At 41.9% G+C, this 24,187-nt stretch overlaps 1 protein-coding gene across 3 annotated transcripts in view; it reads left to right on the top strand.

Moving 5' to 3' along the window:
- Positions 1–24,187, top strand: part of GALNT1 (polypeptide N-acetylgalactosaminyltransferase 1) — a 204,066-nt gene that overhangs the window by 26,302 nt on the left and 153,577 nt on the right. For 2 of the 3 annotated variants that reach the window (XM_034761367.1, XM_034761364.1), the window contains exon 2: positions 21,755–21,939. The exons of the other annotated variant lie outside the window; for it this stretch is intronic. The gene's annotated coding sequence lies outside the window, so the exon portion shown is untranslated. The remainder of the gene's footprint in view (positions 1–21,754; positions 21,940–24,187) is intronic. 3 annotated transcript variants of the gene reach the window in all.

Here is a 24,187-nt window from a genome sequence, read left to right as displayed (position 1 = left end):
TAAGAAATGCATTATTCACCATTTTCTAACAATAAAAATAATTAATCTGAATAAGTGTGTGTGTGTGTGTGTGTATATGTATGTATAAAAAAATAAAACAGGTAACTGTTGACCCACTGGATCATGGTGTATTTGTAAAAGGTCTAGTCACTTATGACTGACAAGAGCAACACAGCTTGTTACAAGTTTCACAGATCCATGTGTTGTCTGAGTTGGAGTCCAAGATTACAGCACGCTGCTTTCTTCTTTCTTGCTTTGCTTCCATCCTGTGGATCAGAGTTGCTTCATATTGAGCTGCACCCAGTGCCAGATGTTCCATCCAGATTGAACAGGATTCTGCCACCTCCCCCCCCCCAGCTGTCTCCATTAATATTGAGCGACTTCTTATCATTTTTTGCACACATTGGGATACCACCGTAAAGGGCAACCCTGCTTTTTAGAGCTGTCTCGAATTTCACTGTACAAAATATTCTTGGGGATATTATAGTCTTCGCCCATTCTCCTGATATGACTGAGCCATCGCGACGACCTCTTCTTGATGATAGTTTCTAATTGTGTCAATCCTGCGTGCTCCAGCACCTCTGCGTAGGGTATTTTGTCTTACCACTGTAATTCCAGAATCTTATGCAGGCATCTCATGTGAAAGCTGTTGAGTCTCTTGATATATCTAGCATACGTAGTCTTGTTTCTCAACCATGGAGCAGGGATGATGGCACGCAAGTCTGATAGATTTGCATCTTCACCTTAGTTGATAGTTTGCTGTTGTTCCATGCACATTTCTGTAATAGCCTGAAATTCTTAGCTGCTTTTCTATTCAGTTCAGTCGGAAGGTGAAGTTTCCTGCTGATTATAGAACCCAACTAGCAAAAGCTGTTGACGCCAAAGGATTTACCTTCCAGAGTAATGTCAGGCATTGGTTCTTCCACCCTTGTATATGATCAATCTTCTTGAAACTGATTGGCAGATTTTCTGCATCATTCCAGAGCTTCAGGTTGACAGACTTTGCATAAAAGATTCACTGTGGGCAACCAAGGCTGTCTCATCAGCAAACAGGGAAATCTCTCAGAACCAGCTCTTTCACCTTGGTTTTCATTCTAGCCCTTTCGATGTTAAGCAAGCCTCCATATAGTCTGGTTTGAAAATAAATGCCAGCATTGCTGTTAAGGTATATAATTGCTTAAATAAGTGTGTAGATATAATGTATCCTTCTGATTAGCAAAAGGAAGAACCAAATTAGTGTGAAGACTATATTTAGCTGCAAAATCAACGTGTTTTAATGGTTACAAACCAATGAGAATGAAAAATTCTTCAGGAAAATAACTAGGTACAAATGCAAATCAAGATTTAAAATCAATAATCTAAATCAAGGTTTCCTGCTTGCTGATTTTAATAATGTTTAAAATGAGTCCACCCTGGTTCTTTGTAATTCTCTTCTGGTTTCTCATCAGTGAAATCTGGGAAACCATTGGAGTCTCTGCTTCTGTCATAAGTTCATTTGTGTTCAAAAGGCTCTAACAGCTTTTAATGAAAGCTTAAGAGATTTCATAATAATTTAAAAGGTGGTATATAGTATCTAATTCTATCATTCTAGAGTTGTAATGTACTTACAAACAACTTCAGCATGGAGGGTTTCCCTTTTTATTTCCCCCTCAATGTATGGCATTCCCAGTGAACACTTGTTAATTGAAATTGCACCCTTTCTAGGCTTGCTTGTGTGGGTTTTGGCCTTCTTTTTGTTTTGTTTTTTTAACAGCTGCACAATGGCTTGTATATACATCTTAAGACTCACTTACAAGATGCTAATTTGCAGCAGAGAGGATAAATTATTTGTTGGGTATTTGGGGTATACTTTCTTGTGAAGTTAAAAAATCCCCCAAACCTCCCAAACCCTGCGACTTGATGGAATACTAGTGTGTTTTAGAGGTGCAAAAATAACTTCAAAAATATATTTCGGATAAATCATTCCTGCCTAGGTTGAATTTTAATCCGTATCTAGAGTCCGAGATGCACTCAAAAGGATGAGACAATCACCTTCATCCCATATACCACACATTTGACCCTTGAGGACCATTTAGTTTCCTGTTTTTAGAACCTCTTGGTATATTGTATCTGTTTCTAGTCAGTGGTTTGTACATCAAGTGTTACTGATCGCTCTGAACTGCTGGGCTTTAACCCTGATTTAGCATTGTAGTACAGGGAAATTTAATGTGTGTCCAATCTTGTAAAATAGAATGATAAAAGTCTGCATTATATTTGCCAGACAAGTAATTTACACTTGACTGGCCAATAAAATATCATTACTTTTTGCATCATGGTAAAGAGAGGGTGAGTTGACTTTCTGCATGGGCTGGTAAATTATTCATATTATTTTTTAGGACCATTAATATCATTTGATAAAAGGATAATATTGAAGAGACTACTCTGTATTAAATTATTTGAAAGTTAGGGCTTGTCTACATTGGCAATTAACAGCGCTGCAACTTTCTCTCTCAGGGGTGTGAAAAAACACCCCCCCTGAGCACAGCAAGTTGCAGCGCTGTAAAGTGCCAGTATAAACAGTGCCCCAGCACTGGGAGCCGTGCCCCTCATTGAGGTGGTATTTTTTTTAGAGCTCCGAGAGAGCTCTCTCCCAGTGCTGCGCCATGCCGCGACCATACAAGGCATGTTAAAGCGTTGCCAGTGTAGACTAGCCCTTAGTATCACTAAGTCTGAAACTTAGATTTCTGGGTGAGTATGAGATTAGTGATGAAAGGCCAGTACAAAGGGCTTTTACACACTACCACTAATGTTGCTCAGGGGTGTGAATAAGCACCCTCCTCCTGAACAACGTACGTTACACTGACCTAAGCGCTGGCGTTGAACACCTTTTGTTGAGGTAGTTTTATTATGCCGACAGGAGAGTCCTCTCCCATCAGCATATAGCATCTTCAGTACTCCCAGTGCTGCATCGCTGTAACGCTTCTAGTATAGAGTAGCCATAAGAGTCAACAGAATGCTTTCTACCTGTGAAGCAGACACTTATGTCCTCCAATATTCAGGTTTAAAAAAAAAAAAATGGCAAAATCATTTCCACCCTTTACAAGAGCCGATGTACATTCGTAGATAAGTTAATAACATCTGAATAATTTGGAAGCAAAAAATTAAGATCCATCATTCTGTGACAATTATTTCCCTAAATACTAACAAAAGAGAGCCTAACAAGTATTAAGGTTAAACTTACTCCAAAAATTTACTATCTGTAATTCTCCTTTAGCACTACTACTTCTTGAAGCTGTAATGTAGATAGGGCTCAGGTTTTTTGACCATTTGTCTAACTTTTTTGGAGTTACGTGGATGTTTAATTGCAAGTCCCAATTTCCAAATGTGGATAAAGGCTTGGGAGAAACTCTCACCTACCAGTGTTTATATGAATTTAGTTATAACTGGGGAACTAGATTTTTGAAAATCCTTGCCTATATTTGGAAACTTAGATGTTTCTGATAATATGGATCATCAATATTTTCACATTAACCAGTCCTGAAAAATATTTTCTGCAAGAGTAGACATAGCCTAAATTGAACATTGTTGGCCATGTTGACCCAGGCATGCATATTCTGTTACTGGCCTGTGAACATGTGCACGCATACTCTCCCTATCTGCACCTGAATGTCCACATTATCCTGTGTTGGACATGGGTATAACACTGCACACACACGTACTCATGTCCACAGTGCTGGTGGTGGTGTGGGACTTTATCGCTACAACTTCAGAGGCGGTATCCCAGGGTTCTGTGTGTTAAAGGGAGACACTCCAGCAACCGCTTTGTTGCTTGTTGTTGGTACTGCCCTCTGCCTTCATGCATTTGCTGAAGGTAGTTCCTAATCATGTTGCCCCTCATTCCCTGCCAAACTGGGTGGAAGATGTGGCGCAATGGCATAATGTGGTTCTGCTCCTGCTCTTTATTGTGGGACAAATGGTTATGCAATGGAGTAAGTGATTAGTGAGATGATGGATGGAATTCAGACAAAACTGTCTGACATGTCGACCGTGTCTGACCTTAAGGTTCAGTGGCCATTCATTTCACAAGGTAGACATGTGTATTGCTATAGTTTGCCCTTGAGTGGACTGGCATTCTTGATATACGAGAACCGCATAGTGCTATGGGGTCACATCATTTTGGAAATCTGGGATGACCAGCAGCCTCTTAAAAACTTCCAGATGAGGAAACAGACCTTCATGGAGCTGTGTGAAGAGCTTTTGCCAGAATACTCACTTCAGGGAAGCCATACCAGTGCAGAAGTGGGTGGCTATTGCCCTGTGCAAGCAGACAACACAGACAGCTATAGATTGGTTGCAAACCACTTTGTGGTCATGGTTGTACAGGTTTGAAAGGTAATGAATGCTGTGATCTACGCATGGGCGGCTTCCATAAGAAAAGCTACAGAAATAATAACTGAATTTGAGAGGATTGGGTTTCCGAACTGGAGGGGCCATTTGCTGCACCCATATTTCAATACTTGCCCACCAAAAGGGGCAAGTGTATGAACCAAAAGTTTACTGTTCATTTTTTCACTGAGCCTTATAGAACTACAGAGGCAGTCTCAAATGCAAATGTGTGAAATACTGGAAAGTTTTATAATACCAGGTGCTCAGGTGATCAGGATTGTAATTGAAGGGGAGGAAGGGGCTTTATTCCTTAGAAATAGTATTTTCTGCATGGTGTCTTTCAGCTGTTACTTTAGACGACCTCACATACTTGTTCCTAACTTGGCTCATGAAACTCATGTACCCCAGTATCAGTTACCTTAGAAAAAGGGAATTCGGTTACAAGCTCTGTAGCTTCAGAATGGTCATGGAGTGTGCATTTGGTAGACAGTAATCTTGTTAGCACTGCCTATGCACCCATCTGGATACCAATGTGGCAAATGCAATTCATATAATCGTCGCCTGCTGCACACTTCATAAAGTTTGTGAGGATAAAGGGGAGAGCTTCCATCCTTAGCGGTTTCAGGACAAGTCTGGTTTACAAACTCTGTGCAGTCAACGGGATCCCACCTAGATGCTCACTAATCCTGGTTCCCAGGGAAATCAGAGATGTCAAATGTGCCATATAGTGGCAGAGCAGGGAAGCAGGATGACATCTGCCTCTGCCAGGGGCTGCCTTCACACCCTGTTGGAAAAGCACAAAAGGGAACATTGGTGCACACATGTAGGGCTATGTGACTATAGGAGAACAAAACCGTCACAGCTAAAGATCATTTGCCATTCATTTTTGTGACGCTGCATGAAATAGACAGCTACCTCAGTTGAGGTGCCCATATCACCTCAGGGTTGGGTTTGAGCCATGGATGGTGGTGGCTGAGTTCTAATGCTGTCATTATGCAATGTATTTGGCTTGGTCTACACTACGGTGTTAAGGCAACGTAAAGCAGCTTACATCGACCTAATTTTATCAGTGTCTACACTAGACTGCTCCTTCTGCTGAAGTAAGTGGCCTGCTACACCCACATAACTCCACCTCGACAAGAGGCATAGTGCGTATGTTGGTGTAGTTAGGGCAACACAGTGTAAGGGTAGACTCTGCATTACTTACTTTATCAGTTTCATCGCTGCTATTGTGTCTACTCTGCAACTGCCCCTGCCTCCCATGCTTGAGCCATGAAATTGAGAAGAATGTCAATTTCACTGCTAGTAGACTCCCTGTAAAATTGAGTCCATTCTGGACTCAAGCTTGGACGTCACCTCAGGGCAGGTGGAGGCTCCAGCGGTGAGCCCTGCACGGCCGTCAGTGCCCCACACTCTAACAATGCCCAACTTCAGCTGGTGCAAGTGCTCCTGGAGAGCACGCATGCCCCAGAAGAATAAGGGTAGCGTGGACCCAACAGCTGATTGAATTACTGCAGTGGCTGGAGGTTGACCTAAATTAGGTCTACGCCACAAAATGAGGTTGACAAGCCCTTTGTCTTCACCGTTCAAGTTTGTTTACAAACATGTTTTTGGGAGCATTCAGTCTCTCAACAACCTTATCAATGTTTGCTTAGGGAAGTGGGGGGACTGGTTTTATGCAGACAATTTAAAAATAAAATACATTAATTGTCAGTGGAGCTAACTGCACCTACTGGCTGTTAAGCACTGATCTCTGCTAAGGTTGAAACTGGTCATGGAGGGGCATGAAGGGGCCATTTAATCACAGATTCTGTCCTTGCTTGTATTGTTACTGGAATTGTTCACAGAATTGTTGCAGAAAATCAAAACTAAGCCATAAAGATATTTATCTACCCCTTTTATGCAGCACTGAAAACTAGTAGTGCATTTCTGTAAGCACATGACACTAACTGCACTTCCCCCTCCCTTCTGTGTAACTTTGGGAGACTTCAGATTGTCTTACAATCACTCGTTCTGAAATGACAGAAAAGTGTTTTCAGTATGATGGCACCAGACAGTTATACACCATTTCATTTCATGTGCTGTGAATCGTGGGGTCCAGTGCTAAACCTAAAAAATCTTTTGTTTGTTCTTCATAGTCAGGAAGGAGGGTTGGCACGCAGCTCAAGGAAACTATAATGTATATTAAAAACTTGAGGAAATACCTCAAATGGTCTTCAAAGCACCATTTATTTCTAGGATAGGAAATCTCAGAATCATGCATTTAAGAGATAACTAAGGATTTTTGCTGTAGGGTGTCTCCCCCATTCCAGGCCTTGCTCAGTCAAGTGAGAAGTAAAATACAGCCTGTTGGAAAGGAGAACAATGTAGGATTTGATAGAGGGGAGAAAAATCCCTTACTAGGTACAAGCGAGTTATGACTTACAGTCCAACAGTAATGTTAAATGTCAACAGATGACAATGAGATTAGCCATGATGATACATAGGAAAACTACACTACGAATCTAGGCAGTGAAGCATCTTATTGGGCTGGAAAAACATGTCTGCTAGAACAGTTAGCTGCCAATTGGTAAATCAGAAGATTGGATTCTGAATGGATGGATTATTCTTCCCTTCCCTTCCCTTCCCTCCCTCCCCCAAAAGTCCAGATTCACTGCAGTATGATTTGGCTACCCCAGATTGGATCTCAGTTGCCAAAGACAGTTGCGGGATAGCAAAATATTTCTCTAGAACACACAATCTCAAGGTCTGACTGTAGCAGAAGTCCTGTTCCAGTCTTGACCAAGTTAACTACTGTGTTCTCTGTTCTTGGTACTGTCTGATTTTACAGAAAATTATAAGAGAGGAAAGCAAGTTATATAGATGTTGAGAGAGGAGGCCATTGTTCTTGAAACTTGACAACATAAGAAAAGCTTCTGTGTCCATATGGTATAAGATGGACATGGTGTCACAGGGACCAATATTTCACCCGAAACCAGAAAATCTCAACCTTGTTCCTTGGTATTGAAAAGAACAAATGAAGGAAGGTTACTTCCAGAAACTCATTTCCACTCTTACAAGAAAAGTCCAAAAATGAGACTTATTCAGCAAGATGGGTCAAATTTGAAGTACTAGTGCAGGGACTAGAATATGGCAGGCAGAAGGGCATAGGTGTCCGTCCCAAAGCTTGGAATTCCTACTAATACAGTTTACTTGGAACCTGAAGTAAAACATTCAGATATACTTACCTCATCAGCTTTCTTTGTGTGGTGGGATCCTTGCCCATACATGTACATTGTATGACTTCACCTAGACATTAGGTTAGTCTTGGGGCATGTTGTGACGGGTTGGATCACAGAAACCCCCTGGGGAGCTGCCACCCGATGTGCCAAGACTACTTCTACCCCTGCCTTCCCTGCCAGCTCGGGACCCCAGCACCCTGTCTTGCTGAGCCAGACACTCCCGTCTGCTCCAACAAAGACCCAGGGTCTGAATTACTTGCCTCAAAGCTGCAGGTTTACCTGAAAGCAGCTAACAGAAGTGTTCCTGTCTTTAACACTCAGATGCCCAACTTCCAATGGGGTCTAAACCCAAATAAATCCATTTTACCCTGTATAAAGCTTATACAAGGTAAACTCAAATTGTTCGCCCTCTATAACACTGATAGAGAGAGATGGACAGTTGTTTGCTTCCCCAGGTATTAATACATATTCTGAGTTAATAAGTAAAGTGATTTTTATTAAATACAGAAAGTAGGATTTAAGAGGTTCCAAGTAGTAACAGAACAAAGTAAGTCACCAAGCAAAATAAGGTAAAATGAGCAAATCTGTCTAATCAAACTGAATACAGGTAATCTCACTCTGAGATGCTTCAGTAAGTCTCCCCCCTCCCCCCCCAGACTGGACACCTTCCTGGGCACAATTCTTTCCCCTGGTACAGCTCTGTTCCAGCTTAGGTGGTAGTTAAGGGATTCTTCATGATGGCTCCTCTCCTCTGTTCTTCCACCCATTTATATATCTTTTGCATAAGGCGGGAATCCTTTGTCCTTCTGGGTTTTCATTCTCCCTCACTGGAAAAGCACCAGGTTAAAGATGGATTCCAATTCATGTGACATGATCACATGTCACTGTAAGACCCCAAGCCTTCATTCCTCCCAGCCTGACTCACAGGAAGGCTTGCCTGCAAACAGAGCCATCCAGTCAATTGTCCTGGTTGATGGGAGCCATTAAGATTCCAAACCACCATTAATGGCCCACACTTTGCATAATTACAATAGGCCCTCAGTTATATTTCTAGTTTCAGATACAAGAGTGATACCTTTATACAGATAGGATGACCACACTCAGTAGAAAATAAGCTTTACTGGCCTGTTCACCTAAGGAAGTTCTTTCCTTACCAGAAGATCTCCTTTCTTCACATTATCATGTCCACAGATGTAACCCATGTTAATTGAAAGGCATAATAATACCTAGGGAAAAGGTTCTTGTGCTCTGCAGGAAGTTCCATTAAAGTTTTATCATGAGGTTCATTAGTTCTGTGAGTAAGCTTACTGTTCACTGAGTTAGTTTAAAAAAATAAGGAACTCATTACTTCAGGTTTTTCGGATGCTAAGCTCTTTCTGTATACTTTATTGACTGATGGGTATGATTTGCTTTCATCAGCTGCTGGGGATCCAGTGTAGGATTTCTGGAACAAAGTTATTTGCATGCTTTAGGCAATAATACAATTTTCTCATTTTTCTCTGTGGTTAGGAAAGATTAGTTGAGTCTGGCAAATAGTTGAATTGAAAATGAAACCCAGCATGTTTCGTACACCACTTTAGGTTTAACTTTTTTAGATTAAGTGCATAAAAATCTTGTTTTTTCTTAGATTGGGAGCTGCTTCTACATACAGTCATAAAATGCCGCTTTCTTTGGTTAAAATCTGCAGTCCTTAGTCAATATAAGACTGGGTGGGCAAACTACGGCCCTAGGGCCCCATCCGACCCTCCAGAAGTTTTAATTCAGCCCTTGAGATCCCATTGGGGAGCAGAGTCGGGGGCTTATCCCGCTCCGCATGGCTCCCGGAAGCAGCAGCATGTCCCCCTCTGCCTCCTACACCTAGGGGAAGCTAGGGTGTTCTGCATGCTGCCCCCACCCGAAGCGTGGCCCCCCACAGCTCCCATTGGCCGGGAACCGCGGCCAATAGGAGCTGCAGGGGCAGTGCCTGTGGACGGGACAGTGTGCAGCAGAGCCCCCTGGCCGTGCCTTCACATAGGAGCTGGAGGGAGGACATGCCGCTGCTTCTGGGAGCTGCTTGAGGAAAGCACCGCCCAGAGCCTGCACCCCTGACCCCCTCCCACGCCCTGACCCTGACCTCCTGCCCCAGCCCTGATCCCCTCCTGCCCTCCGAACCCCTCGGTCCCAGCCTGGAACACCTTCCTGTACCCCTAAGCCTCTCATCCCTAGCCTTCACCCACTCCCGCACCCCAATTTTGTGAGCATTCATGGCCCGTCATACAATTTCCATATCCAGATGTGGCCCTCGGGCCAAAAAGTTTGTCCACCCCAATATAAGGGCTCTTATCATGAACCTACAAAAAATTAATTTTAATGTTTAGGTTTGCTGGTGGTCTCTGCTTCGGTGAGGCTGAAAGAAACTATTCCTCTGGGTCTGAACTGGAATAATTAGATATCTAAAGTAGTAGTTTTACACTGGGAACTAGTTACCTCTTAGCACTTGTTTATTGTTATACTCTTTATTTCCATGAGCAAATCCTATATAATTAAAACCCTTTCAAATTTTGAAAAATATTTGTTTAAATAATTTTATAGTTTAGTGCTAGACTTAATTTATAAGATGATCATTTGGGATGTTTATGAAATAAGACAAAAGTACAACTTAACTGACAGATGCTAGCCAATATTGCTACAGTAGTGCCTGCCTCAAACTCAAACTTGCAGACAGCTACATGAAGGTATTTCTTTCCCCTTTTACATCCATATATATATATTAAAATATCAAACTGGGTTGTTAAGTGTGATTTATATACGTGCTTGTCTAGTAAACCGTAGCTAATATATGTTTTGGATCTGAATGCTAACTTTGGGGGAGCTTTGGATAGTTTGTCCAATTGCATTGCAATATATGTATTATAAAGGTTCTCAAAAATAGTCAGAAATATTCAACAAAACTGGGATTTAAGGGGAAAATATTAGCCTTTACCACAGTGGGGAAAAATAATACAGATTCTTTCCTGTATAGGGTTTATCTTCATTAGAAAAATCTACCAGTATAAACTTGCATTGATTGTGGCTTTTTTCACACTGTCAAAGTTGTGTTAGTAGAAGCCAGCTTACATTTGAGCCATATGTTGTTATGCTGTGGCACATCAACTTATTGCATTGCCATGTGGGTAAGATGGTTTATAGGATATCTAACTCTCCTACTGTATTCTAGAACTTGCCTGTTGCCAATGACATTTCCAAATTCATCTCTTAGCCTGGAGTTAGCCCAGATTGCGATCCTGTCCATGGAGTCGGATGTTGATCCTTGTAGCTAAGAGGTAGGGGGAATCTTTGCAGTTGTTTGAATAGTTATGGGGAAGGAGAGAAGGGACCCAGAGATATCAAGATTTACGACGTGGTATGATGACACCTCTACATTTTTCTATTATGTATTTTTTGATTACCTGCATACTGCTTTTGGGGCAGGCCATCAAACGTGGTTGCGTCTAGAATACTGTAAATCTGCAGATATGGACCATGCATATAAAATGGATGTTTGCAGATCATGGATCTGATGCGGATCCAATTTTTATATCTGTACAGAGCTCTAGTTGTATGACCAGATAGTTTGGAGACCTGGGGTGTTCAGCAGTGAGTGCAGAACTTTAGAGTACAGAAGCAACTTTCTTGGCACTCTCCTTAACTGCCTGGATACTGAAGCACCAGAGAACCAGGATCAGAGCCTCTTCTCCCCCCAGCAACATGTCTCTTCATTTTTAGAAACTGGCCATCTCCATTTATTGCGGTCCCTTTCCACAGTACTCCTTCCTTGGAAGTCATTTCCCATTTTGTATGTGTGCAACTGATTGTTCCATCCTAAGTGGAGTACTTTGAATTTGTCCTTATTGAATTTCATCCTATTATGTCAGACCATTTCTCCAATTTGTCCAGGTCATTTTGAATTATAATCCTATCCTCTGAAGCACTTGCAACTCCTCCCAGATTGGTATCATCCGCAAACTTTTTAAGTGTACTCTCTATGCCATTATCTAAATCATTGATGAAGATATTGAACAGAATCGGACCCAGAACTGATCCCTGATATTCCCTTCCAGCTTGACTGTGAACCACTGATAACGAGACTCTCTGGGAACGGTTTTCCAATCAGTTATGCACCCACCTTATAGTAGCTCCATCTAGATTGCATTTACCTAGTTTATTTATGAGAAGGTCATGCGAGACAGTATCAAAAGCTTTACTTAAGTCAAAATATACCACATCTACCGCTTCCCTCATCCACAAAGCTTGTTACCCTGTGAAAGAAAGCTATTAGATTGATTTTACACGATTTGTTCTTGACAAATCCATGCTGACTGTTACTTATCACTTTATTATCTTCTAGATCAGGGGTTCTCAAACTGTGGGTTGGGTCCACAAAGTGGGTCACGACCCCATTTTTAAAGGGGTTGCCAGGGCTGGCTTAGACTTGACGGGGGCTAAGGTTACAGGCCCGCTGCCTGAGGCTGAAGACCTTGGACTTCAGCTTTGGCCCCTTGCCAGTGGGGCTTTGACTTTGGCTTGGGCATCAGGGTTCTGGTGGGCTCAGGCTTTGGTATCCCCTTCTGGGGTCATGTAGTAATTTTTGTTGTCAGAAGAGGTTCATGGTGCAATGAAGTTTGAGAACCCCTGTTCTAGATGTTTGCAAATTAATTGCTTAATTATTTGCCTCATTATTTTTCCGGGTACTGAAATTAAGCTGACTGGTCTATAAATCTCTCTCCCGTCTTCCATGACTTTTCGAAGATAATCACTAATGGCTCAGATATCTCCTTAGTCAGCTTCTTGAGTATTCCAGGATGCATTTAATCAGGCTCTGGTGACTTGAAGACATCTAACTTGTCTAAGTAATTTTTAACTTGTGCTTTCCCTCTTTTAGCCTCTGATCCTACCTCATTTTCACTGGCATTCACTATGTTAGACTTCCAATCATCACCAACCTTCTTGGTGAAAACCGAAACAAAAGTCATTAAGCACCTGTTATTGTTTTTCTCCCTTCATTGAGTAACGGGCCTACCCTGTCCTTGGTCTTCCTCTTGCTTCTAATGTATTTGTAGAATGTTTTCTTGTTACCCTTTGTCTCTAGCTAGTTGGATCTCGTTTTGTGCCTTCACTTTTCTAATTTTATACCTACATGTTATTTGTTTATGTTCATCCTTTGTAATTTCACCTAGTTTCCATGTTTTTTGTGATACTCTTTTTTTGATTTCTAGATCATTGAAGATCTCCTGGTTAAGCCAGAGTGGTCTCTTGCCATACTTCCTATCCTTCTTATGCAGTGGGATATCTTATGTAATGAGCATTTGTTAGCCTGAAGGGCAGATGAAAATGATCAGGAAGGAAAGGGATCAGGAACACTCAGCATGGATTCAACAAGGGCAAGTCATGCCTGACTAACCTAATTGCCCACTATGTTGAGATAACTGGCTCTGTGGATGAGGGGAAAGCAGTGGACATGTTGTTCCTTGACTTTAGGAAAGTTTTTGATACGGTCTCCCACAGTATTCTTGTCAGCAAGTTAAAGAAGTATGGGCTGGATGAATGGACTATAAGGTGGATAGAAAGCTGGTTAGATCCAGGGTTTTGGAGCGGAGCCCGGAGCTGGAGCAGCTCCAGAGCAGTGGAGCTGCAGGTTTTTGCCTGGAGCTGGAGCACAGCCGGAGCATAGCTCCAAATCCCTGGCTAGAGCATCGGGCTCAACAGCTAGGCCGCAGTTCTCCAGAAAAGGATCTAGGGGTTACAGTGGACGAGAAGCTGGATAGGAGTCAACAGTGTCTATAAGGTGTCTATGGACTATAAGGTGGATAGAAAGCTGGCTAGATCGTCGGGCTCAACGGGTAGTGATCAGTGGCTCCATGTCTAGTTGGCAGCTGGTGTCAAGCGGAGTGCCCCAAGGGTTGGTCCTGGGACCGGTTTTGTTCAATATCTTCATTAATGATCTGGAGGATGGCGTGGATTGCTTCCTCAGCAAGTTTGCAGATGACACTAACCTGGGAGGAGTGGTAGATACGCTGGAGGGTAGGGATAGGATACAGAGGGACCGAGACAAATTAGAGGATTGGGCCAAAAGAAATCTGATGAGGTTCAACAAGGACAAGTGCTACAGACGAGGGACCGAGTGGCTAGGCAGCAGTTCTCCAGAAAAGGATCTAGGGGTTACAGTGGATGAGAAGCTGGATAGGAGTCAACAGTGTACTCCAGTTGCCAAGAAGGCTAACAGCATTTTGGGCTGTGTAAGTAGGAGCATCGCCAGCAGATCGAGGGCCGTGATCATTCCCCTCTATTCAGCATTGGTGAGGCCTCATCTGGAGTACTGTGTCCAGTTTTGGGCCCCACACTACAAGAAGGATTTGGAAAAATTGGAAAGAGTCCAGCAGAGGGCAACAAAAATGATTGGGGGCTGGAGCACATGACTTATGAGGAGAGGCTGAGGGAACTGGGATTATTTAGTCTGCAGAAGAGAAGAATGAGGGGGGATTTGATAGCTGCTTTCTTCTACCTGAAAGGGGGTTCCAAAGAGGATGGATCTAGACTGTTCTCAGTGGTACTTGATGACAGAACAAGGAGTAATGATCTCAAGATGCAGTGGGGGAGGTTTAGGTTGGATATTAGGAAAAACTTTTTCACTAGGAGGGTGGTAAAACACTGGGTTACCTAGGGGAGTGGTAGAATCTCCTTCCTTAGAGGTTTTTAAGGTCAGGCTTGAAAAAGCCCTGGCTGGGATCATTTAGTTGGGGATTGGTCCTGCTTTGAGCAGGCGATTGGACTTGATGACCTCCTGAGGTCCCTTCCAACCCTGATATTCTGTGATGTCTGATGCACTTTGTGCTGTGGATGATGTCCTCCCCTCCCACCCCCCAATATTTCTGCTTGTTGTCTCACAAATGTGCAAAATAAAATGGGGAAGGCGTTGTCTGATGACTGGGAAGTTGCGGTGCAAAGGCTATGTGCCAACTTTGACCTATATGATACATGACTCACCATTGGTAATGCCAGGAATGCTCAGTGCACATGCTGAAAACAAGGCATAGTACATTATTGCTGTTAAACAGAATATATACTCTTGCATTTTCCAGTCTCTTTTTCTGTGTTCTGATGGTCTCAAAGGACTGACACTCTTCCCTGTGTTTATATAGCCCAGTAATGTTGTACCTGCTATACACAAATTCTCTTTGTGGTTCTCTGGGACTCAGTCAACAGGCCATTGAACATATTCTCCTTAATCCTACTTTTACTAGACCTCAGATTTGTGAAGTACTGTGCAGTGGGCTTCTGAAATGGTCGATCTCTTCAGTTGCTGTCCAATGACAGAGATGCATCAGTAATCGTGATGCATATGGTTACAGTGATGCTCCAATGTCTTCAAAGTTAAAACTTGTATCTTTTTGCATTTCCACATTCCTTTCCCACATTCTCCAGCAGTTCTGGCACTCAGCAAGTTGGTAAGGAGCTTTTCACATAGGTCTTATCCAGCACCATCTTGGATACCACTTTTTTTAAAGGGAAGGAATTTATAAAGGATACATTTAGTAATTTTTACTGTATTGCAATTTGTACTGAGCTTGGATGAGGTTAACTTGACTAGGTACCCAATATGCAGTAGAAGGGCACTGTTCAAGAAGTTAGTCCAGCCTGGGAGCTATGCTGCAGGGTTGTTTAATGGATGTTCCCACCACATCTGCTGCTGAACTGACGAAGAAACATTTCTTAACCGCAGCTGTAAGGAAAATATGTATTATCTTGTAATGTGCAGGTCAAATCAGAATAACTATTGTCCCCAAAATTATGGTGGTAGTGCCAGATGATTTAAGGACAGTTGAAGATATCAGACTTCATATCCTAGCCTTAAAATTAATAAGTTTATCCTCTATACCTTAAGCTTATGATGCTTATAAATCACCAAAAACTTTTTTTACATGTAACTTGTGATTTTTCTGAAGAGGGATCTTACACTGTTATGCATGGTGTTAATCCAAAGATGCCTATTTAGCACCAGGAATGCTTTTGTTTGCTGGGCTGCTCTGTATAAAGTAAAGAAGGGAAACTGTACTGTATTTTTTTGACTTTTAAACAGTGCTTTAAATTACTGTGCATTTTACTGCCTTTGTTTACTATCTTTGGTTACCACAGGGCCAGCAAGTACGTGTGTAATGCTTTGGTTACACTGTTGTAACTCCTTAGTACTCATACTAAACTGTGTTTGCTTTTTATACTTTAAGACATTGTGGACTATTTGTGCTGATCTAATTTTTTTTCTAGCTGACTTTTTTACTATTTTGCTTCTGACTACATGGTGTGTGGTGAGGGGGGCGGGTCTGCTGATGACTAAACTGGTGGGAGTAGTTGAAGGGGTAGTTGCCTGAACCAAACTGGAAGTAGGTGGTGGGTGATATATTGGAGTGGGGCTAGAATTGGGCAACTGGCTCCTTATTGCAGCTAGGGAAAATAGTGGATGGAAGTAAAATGGAGCCTCAAGGATGTATATTTCCTGCATTGTAGCTATAATTGCCTGTCCATAAAGGCAGCCATATATACCTGGAAGCAAGTTGCCCAATTCTTCTGCCCAACCCAAAGATTGATGGAAAGGTAAATGACAGGATAATCATACAGAGCAACATGTATCACTTGGTAAACTGGACCCCCTAAATTTTATACAGCCAAATCCAGTCATATATCTAGGAACAAGGAATGCAGCCCATACCTACAGAATGGAGGACTGTATATTTTGTAAAGCAACGCTGCTGAAAAGGATCGGGGGGGGGGGTCATGGTGGACAAGCAACTCAAGAAGAGCTCTGTGTGATGCTGTGGTAAATGGGGTAATCCTCAAATGTATGAACAGGGGAGTAGGGGTAAGGAGGTGATTTTACCCCTGTATGTGGTATTGGTGAGTCTGATATTAGAATAATGGATACATTACAATACTATTTAAAAGGATGTTGGAAAAATTGGAGTGTGTGGAAAAGAACCACAAAAATTGTTTGAGGGTTGGAGAAAATGCCTTATAATGAAAGAGAGACTTAAAGAACTAAATCTGCTTGGCTTATCAAAAAGAAAATGGAGGTGATTTTGATTAGTGTATAAGTACTTTCACAGGGAAAATACTGGGTATTAAAGGGCTCTTTAATCTAGTGGAGAAAGGCATAACAAGAATCAATGGCTGGAAGCTTAAGCCAAGTAAACTCAAATTGGAAATGAGGCACAAATTTTTAACAGTGAGGGTATTTAACTTCCTGTGCTATTGTGAGGAAATCACTTAGTCTCTGTGTTTCAGTTCCCCATCTATAAAATAGGGTAAATACTATCGTCCCCATCTCTCATGGGTTTTATGAATCTAAGTATATTAAAGATTGAGGCAGTCAGATAATATAATAGAGGTTATCTAAGATAACCCCTCAGAGCAATGAAAGCATTGCCCTCATAAATCCAGGCAAATCTGAGGCACAGTGAACATAGCCTGAATAATGATGCCCCCTATCGAGTGGATTTGCTCACTATAAAAATGACTAATAGGTGGTGTCCAGGGCTGTTTTCAGGGTATGATTTCCATCTGAGATCTTCTCATCTTAGAATAGAAAGGTGAATGGTAATTTCTGCTGTGGCTTGAGCAGTACTGGACCTCAGTGGGGGGACTTCTTGCACCAATTCATTTACCTTGAAATGGGATACATGCACACCGTCACTACATGCTGGTGTAACTACCATTTAATGCAGAGTTGAATCAGAACTGGGATAAATTGAACTGATGGATGTCCTTGGCAGAGAATTTTGATGCATGGCATCTCCCACCAGTAACAGTCCATCTTTGGAATTTTCTTACATAGATCAGCTAGTTTATGGGTTAGAACTATTATGTTGCACTTTTCCATTTTTACTGATAGGCCGCAGTGATACGCCATGATCAGACCTTTTTTGCTTTTCTACTTACTATGATATAGCAGTAAAATCTAAGTGAAACACTTAAAAATATTCCTTGAGGATAAAACCAAAGTTTATTTCTTTAAAAGACCACTTTTAAAGTTAATCTTAAAAATCATTACAATTTGACCATGAAACATCCAACACTTCATAAATATCTTTCAGAAGAAGTCCTGTACAACAAGCACTGTAAAAAAGCCTAGCAAGGGGGAAAATTTGATCCCTTAAGTTTTTCCTCATCTGACTGATTACATAATACAGTCTGATAGGACAATTTTCTTTCTAAGCAGAAACTTTCAGGACCTGATTTTTCAAAAGAGCTGAGCACCCACAACTCCACGGTAAGTCAGTGGGCCTTCTGTGCACTTAGCTCTAATGAAAATAAGCCTGTGGTTCAAATTGCATAACAAAAATAGTTTAAGTTAGAGTTTTTTGCAGTGAGCAGATTCAGGTTGTTGCTGTTTAAGGATCAATGTAAACCTAAGACTGAATGTCATTTACCATGATGTCCCGTTTTCTAAGAATGGCAGTGTATTGACAGACATACATCTCTACCCCAATATAACGTGACCCGATATAACATGGTAAAGAAGTGCTCTGGGGGGGCTGGGCTGCGCACTCTGGATCAAAGCAAGTTTGATATAACGCGGTTTCACCTATAAAGCGGTAAGATTATTTTGGCTCCCGAGGACAGGGTTATATCGAGGTAGAGGTGTATTTAAATGGTGACATACATGTTCTAAATGCTAAATTATATTAATGCCTCAAATGTTATAGATGCACAGTTAAAACATGCCTCAGTGTGAAAATTTCAACAGAAATCTTAGCATTGTGTTGCAAAGCTTGTATTTTAGTACACTGCACAAAACATAGGTACCGTCCCTTCTGTGAGGAGCATATATAGATTAGTAGATTTTAAGGTCCGAAGGGACCTTGATCGTCTAGTTTGTCCTGCATAACACTGGTCAGAGAACCTCAGCCAGTACTTTCTGTGTCAACTCTAACATCTTTTGGTGCAATAGTATATAATTTAGAAAGATATGCATGTTGGTTTAAAGGCTGCAAGTGATGGAGAATCCACTATATCCCTAGGTAAGTTGATCCAGTGGTTGATTACCCCTACTGTTAAAACTTTCAGCTTTATTTTGAGTCTGAATTTGCTAACCTTGGCTTCCAACCATTGGATCTTGTTATGCCCCTCCCCCTTTTTGCTACATTAGAGCTATGTACTCCCAGAAATCTGGTCCCCTGTGTATTTACTTGTAGGCAGTGATCAAGTTACATCCTTTGATGAACTCCGTGTATTGCATTTTAGTCTCTTGTGGCAAGGTACGGTGTATTTTCCAGATCTCTAATTGCTCTTTTAGCTCTCTTCTGAAGTTTCCAATTCTTCAACATTCTTTTTGAGGTGTGGACACTAGAATTAGGTACAGTGCTCTCAGTCATGCTATAGGTAGAGGTAATACCATCTCCCTACTCTTGATAACCTCCTTTTTCTATAGCTAAGGGTTGCAGTTGTACTTTTAAATACAGCATTGTATTGGGAGCTTATAGTTTTATACCATGGCGTGTAAGCCTTTTTTAGAGTTGCTTCCTTCTAGAATACAGTCCCTCGATCTGTAGGAGTGACCTACATTTTTTTATTCCTATGTGTATGATCTTGCATCTGGCTGTATTAAAATGTGAGTGTGTTGCTCAAATGAGCACATCTTAAGCAATCCAGGTAAGTAACTGGCCCAAGCTGGGGAAGCTAATGATCCAACCAGCGGACCAAATTCAGTGATGAATCCTGGTCACGTGCCATCTGAGACGCATTACGCATTTGCTAAGAAGTCTGTGTAACTGACCTGTCCCCCCTTATTATTTACTACTCTACTAGTTTTCTTTTATATTTTCTTCCAGATCATTGAGAGAGCTGTTGAATAGCATTTGGCTGAGAGCAGATACTGCAGTACCCCTTAGAAACACCTCTATAGGATGGTGATTCCCCATTTAGTTATTTTTGTGATCTATCAATTAACCAGTTTTTAATCAGTTTAACATGGGCTGCATTAACTTTTTTTGTGTAGTGCTATTTTATTGGAATGTCATGTGGGACCAAATCAAATTCCTTACAGAAGCCGAAGTAATTATGTCAGCACAGTTGCTTTTATCAACCAAATTTATAAATTTCAATAACCCAGTTTATAATATCAACAAAAACTATATCAGATTTGTTTGACTAAACATGGTTTTATGGGAAATGGGTCAATCGGCTTTAATTATGCAACCATCTTTTAATTCTTGACTACATGCATCCCATATCAGCTTTTTCCATGACTTTGCCCATGAATGATATCAGGCTCATTGGCCTATAATTTCCTGGATTATTTCACTTACCATTTTTAGATGTAGACACAGCATTTGGTTTTCCTAGTACTCTGAAACTTTCCCATTGTTCCAAGACTTGTTAAAAATCAACATTAGTGGATCCAGGAGCTCTTAAGCTAATTCTGTTAATACGCTGGGGTGTAAGCTATCAAGTCCTGCAGATTTTAAATATTTTTAATCTTTAATGATGGAATAAAAAGTATTTATTAAAGATAACATATGAATATATCACCTTGCTGCTTTTGGAATACAGAACAGAAATATTTATTGAATGTCTTTTTCCTGAATCATGATTCCTAATTCTATCATCCTTGTCTACTACCTATAGCATTACTAGGATTTGGGGTTTTTTTCTGATATAGTTAAGGAATATATTCTTCTGGTGGTTAATCCTCCTGACCCCCCTCACCCCTCCCTTTTTTTTCTTTTTTTTCACTGTTAATATTGTTTCCCATATCCATTGTATGCAGTTCCTATCTGCTGATTTGTACTCGTTGCTATCAGTCTCTCCTTTTTTCCCATTTGTTATGTTTGTGTATTATCTAGACAAACAATATACCAGACTATCAATCACCTTTTACAGCATATGTTATGAGAAACTTAATGAGCTTGTAATAGAAAATATGACAATTGTGGATTAGTTAATATTGCATCAAAAAAGGTTAGATCCATGATCTTTTACACTGTCAACATTTTCCTGTTTGATGTTAAGGCAGTTTTATGGAGAATTTTTCTGTATAGTTTATTCAGGAATTTACTATTTCTTTTATATAAATTTCTTCAGCAGCAGCGCCTGTATGTATCTGGTTGGGCAAGGAGAACATGCAGAGATCCCAGAGGTGGTGGGGCTTCATTAAGCTCTGCTAAAATCTTTACAAGTGTTATCTGTTCACGTTTAGAATAATTTTTTCAATTTGCAAACAATTGTCACTATTAAACTCTCCTCCACAGTCACATAAAGGCATTTGTTCTTATTGAACACTATACCCATATCAATGTAACTTTCAGCTGCTTTTTCAGTAGCTTTTTAATCTTTTAAAATATTTTTAAATTGAAAGTTGTCCAAAATTCAAAAATAGCTGAAATATGCTACACTATTGAAAAAAATTACATCTTTCTAGACTAAGTAGACCAAGTATGGGAAATTTCATCCCAAAAGATAACTCTTTTGGAAAGTTGAACATATGAAAATGGATAAACCGTTGCTCAGTCAGTTAACACAGTTGTTACAAAGGCCTTGGCAGCCCCCCATCAGCTTCCCACGCACTGGAAGCCCTGCCAATTAACACTTCCCCCTCCCCACACCTGCCGATCAGCTATTTTGTGGCATGCAGAAAGTTCTAGGGGGGAAGGGGTAGGAAGGGGTGGAGTGGGGGCAGGGCTTGTGGCAGAGCCAGGGATTGAGCAGTGAGCACCCCCTGGCACATTGGAAAGTTGGTGCCTGTAGCTCCAGCCCTGGAGTCTGCTCCTATACAAGGAGCTGCATTTTAACTTCTGAAGAGCCACATGTGGCTCTGGAGCCACAGGTTGGCCACCCCTGTGTTATATCTTGGCTGGATGGAGAGGGAGACAAAAATAAAACTGTCCTAAATAGGCAACTGTCAGTTCAGGAGAACACTCAAACCTCCAATTACAATAACAATTATATGGGATAAAAAGTTCTAGTGACCGTTGACTCTTCCCGCTCCTGAGTCTAGATCTAACGTTTCACATAGATTCAATTAACTGCTTCCATTCAACAGCAGTTGTAGGCTCACTCCTCTCTTCCTCAAAACTTTGGAATTGTGAGATGTTAAACTGTGCTAGGAAATCGAGAAAATTGGAATGTGGAGCTTAACTTGATTTCTGTTCTTCCTCTAGGGCAGTCTAAAGGCCTTGTGGATAGAAATCTCCTCCTTCTATGTGTATGCCAGAGCAGCCTAGCCCTGTCTACCATTTTATGGCTCCTGCTACCGGCTCTCCACAACAATGCAACAGACCAGTCATACTGCATACCACCACCAATGCTAGCATACCATCCAGATGTCTATAAATCTTCAGAAAAGGTCAGTAATTAAGGTGTAAAGTATTCAAAACATAACACAGCTGACACCACTGCAGTAAGGCTTGTCTGTATCTAGTGTGTGTCTCAGAGCGAAGGGAGGATTTATAGCACCTGCAGGGTCGAATACTTTGGCATCATGGACTTCAGTTGAAGACATCCCTCTCTGTCACTTCAAGGCCGTGGTGTCTCAGGTCAGCTGTCAATAGTTTAGACAAAGGTAGCAGAAAACCTCCTCTTTAAGCATTTAATTAGTGCATCAAGGATACATTTTAGTTATACTCATATCTGCTTCCCTGCTGATCAGAAGTATCCTTTACAGTTAGAATTTCAACCCATTTTTTTCATTCCTCTCTCAACATAAAGCCTAAATTCAAGTCTGTTCTTCAGGCAGAGGATTCTGTATGTGAAAACTTCTGACCCAAAAGGATGGAATCAGATTAATTTTGCTTACTGCATCAGGATGGATAGCTATTGGGGTGAGGAGTGTCTGTATCCATCCTCCACTAGATGTTTCACTATTGATTAATGATTCATTGATCCATAACAGGATTACTGCAACAGTAAAACAAACACCTTTCAAAAGACTAATTTCCAAATATATATTTGGAAGGACTCTTTGAGATGAACTAGTTCCCCTTCAACAGAACAAAAGGGGAAGATGTTCCTCTGTTCCAAAAATATATTGATCTTTCATAGTCCTTTCTCCGATACACAGTAAGCTCCAAAAGATTAATTCAGTTAGAGAGGAGGCAGGTGCTGTGAAGTTGATTATGAAAAGTACAATTTGAATAGACAGCATCAATTTGAAAAAAAGTTTCTCTGAATTCTCTTTTCCTACTATAATTATAAGTAATGCACAAGTTTACTAGGAATAAAAGAGAATAAACATTTGCTTGGCCTTTAGGTTTGTTTACTTTCTGAATTAGCATTTGTGTACAGCCAGTTTCACTTTTTTTTTTAATTTAGGGTCATTTACACTTCTCTCATACACTAACAATTTGCAGTTATTCCTCAGGCCTTGCCATTTACCTTTGCTAAAAAGATTGGACCAACTTCTGCTGGTGAGCCAGACAAGCTTTTGAGTTATGCACAGCTCTTCTTCAGGTCAGGGACAGGAACTCCCAGCCTCAAAGCAAAACGCAAGGTGGAACAGATTGTTTAACATAAGTACTTAGCACATATCATAAGGGACTGTTCAATGTTGAGTGGCTTGTTAACACCTCTGTAGTCATAGGTTAAAAATAGGGGGTTAGTGGATTAGAGATTGTTGTAATAAGCCATAAATCCAGTGTCTGTTCAGTCCATGATTTTTGGTATCATGCAGAGTAATTAATTTAAGTTCCCAGGCTCATCTTTTGAAAGTGTTGTGCAGGTTTCCATTGATAATGAGGACTGATAGGATTTGATCACTCTATACTTGACCTAACTTGACTGGTCCTTTACAACGGCGTTTTTCAAACTTCAGGTCACAACCCACTACTGGGTCGTGGCACGTCAGGCACTGGGTCGCTCTGGTCAGCACTGCTAACTGGGATTTTAAAAGTCCCGTTGGTGGCGCTGCCCAGCTAAGGCAGGCTAGAGCCTACCTGTTTCAACACTGCGCTGCGCCCCAGAAGCGGCCAGCAGTGGATCCGGCTTCTAGGCAGGGGGGCCACAGGGCTCCATGCACTGCCCTCGCCCTGAGCACCAGCGCCGCAAGCCAATGGGAACTGGGGGGGCGGTGCCTGCGGGAGAGAGTCACGCAAAGCCACTTGCACACGTCTGCCTAGGAGCTGGACCTGCTGCTGGCCGCTTCTGGGGCGCAGCATGGTCCACGGTGCCAGGACAGGTGGGAAGCCTGCCTCTGCACCCCGGTTGCGCCACCGACGGTGAGCCACCGGAGGTATGTCTGCACCCCAGCCCTGAGCCCCCCAAACCTGGAACCCCTTCCTGCACCCCAATCCTCTCATTCCCGGCTCCACCCTAGAACTTGCACCCTCAACCTAAAGTAGGGTTACCATATTTTGTGCCTCCAAATGGAGGACACTCCCCGGGGCCCCGGCCCCGCCCCCAGCCCCGCCCACGCCCCCGCCCCAACTCCGCCCCCTCCCCTGCTTCCCGCGAACATTTAATTCGCGGGAAGCCTGAAGCAGGTAAAGGGGGGGAGGAGGAGGGGCGGCCCAGGCTGGTCCCCCCGCAGCTCCAGCCTGGGTCGGCTCGGGCCCTGGGGTGCCGGCCCCGACCGACCACCCCCCGGCTCCCAGCCCCCC

Source organism: Trachemys scripta, chromosome 2 (genome assembly GCF_013100865.1).
Source record: "Trachemys scripta elegans isolate TJP31775 chromosome 2, CAS_Tse_1.0, whole genome shotgun sequence".
NCBI classification, from domain to species: domain Eukaryota; kingdom Metazoa; phylum Chordata; order Testudines; family Emydidae; genus Trachemys; species Trachemys scripta.
This window is presented reverse-complemented; position numbering and strand designations above follow the sequence as displayed.